Consider the following 1,074-nt stretch of genomic DNA (forward strand, 5'->3'; position numbering starts at 1 on the left):
CTTTGTAAAATGATCTTGCACTACAAGCACATACTTATCTCCCTGGGAAGTGAGTGGGACAGGTTTTCTGTATGCTTCACATGTATGACACCTATAAATTTTTTTTATCTATATCCAACCTCATGGTCGGCACATGGTTAGAGCTTTCTTGAATGTGTGATCAGCGCTATAAAGACCAGAGCAGGGTGTGCCATGGAGAATGTTCATTGTCTCTGTAATAAGTGTGGTTGATACACAACTGGCTGTCTTGATGCAATGTGAGCTTTATGACAGAGCATGTCATGACATGACCTGTCTAAGGTAAGGACGTTTGTGTTGTTTTACCCATTTTTAGACTTCTGAAAGAATGGGGTCAGATGATAGCTACAATGTTATTACCTTGCCCATAAAGTATGTGTTGTTACAATTCCATATCTACATTAGTTGTCTGAACAACAACAGCAGAATCTATTTCCGCACAGCAAAGCTGATCGATGGTGCTGATTATAGAAGAAGGCTTTGTTGACAGATGGTTCAACTGTGGAGCAGGAGGAGTGTCCAGTTTAACAGGAGAGGAGTGGTGTTCTTTGAGACCGCTGGGCCCTGTGAGAGGGGTCCATCACGTGACACAACATGTTCCATATGCTTGACTGCAGATTTGCAAAAGTCATATTTCCTTGGATTTAGTTTCAAACCTGCTTGTCTGAATCTGGTGACAATGTCAGGTTCTGAAGATGATCGTCAAAGTCCTGCCCCAGACAGATGATGTCATCAAGATAAATGACACATGTTGTCCAGGGTAGCGTGGCATCCAGACTATCATCGACACTTGGGAAAGGTCATGATGACTGAGTTTAGTTTTCAGAAATCAACACAAAATCTGTAGGTGCCATGTTTTTTTTTCACCATGACAATTGGGCTGGCCCAGAGGCATGTACTGTCTTCAATCAGATCCTGAGCTTTAAACTCTTCCACCTGATGGTGGATCTCTGCCTTCATTGAAGGAAAGGTACAATAGGCTCTTTGTGAGATGGGAGTGTCACAGGTAGTTGTGATTTTGTGTGTGACTAGGTTTGTCCTTTCCAAAGTCAAACG

At 42.6% G+C, this 1,074-nt stretch overlaps 1 long non-coding RNA gene across 1 annotated transcript in view; it reads left to right on the forward strand.

Moving 5' to 3' along the window:
- Positions 1-434, forward strand: part of LOC116686633 (uncharacterized) — a 16,407-nt gene extending 15,973 nt beyond the window's left edge. Inside the window, exon 3 of the long non-coding RNA XR_004331316.1 lies at positions 424-434. This is a non-coding gene — a long non-coding RNA (uncharacterized LOC116686633). The remainder of the gene's footprint in view (positions 1-423) is intronic.
- The last annotated feature ends 640 nt before the right edge of the window (positions 435-1,074 follow it).

The sequence above is a fragment of the Etheostoma spectabile genome, unplaced genomic scaffold, assembly GCF_008692095.1.
Source record: "Etheostoma spectabile isolate EspeVRDwgs_2016 unplaced genomic scaffold, UIUC_Espe_1.0 scaffold420, whole genome shotgun sequence".
NCBI classification, from domain to species: Eukaryota; Metazoa; Chordata; class Actinopteri; order Perciformes; family Percidae; genus Etheostoma; species Etheostoma spectabile.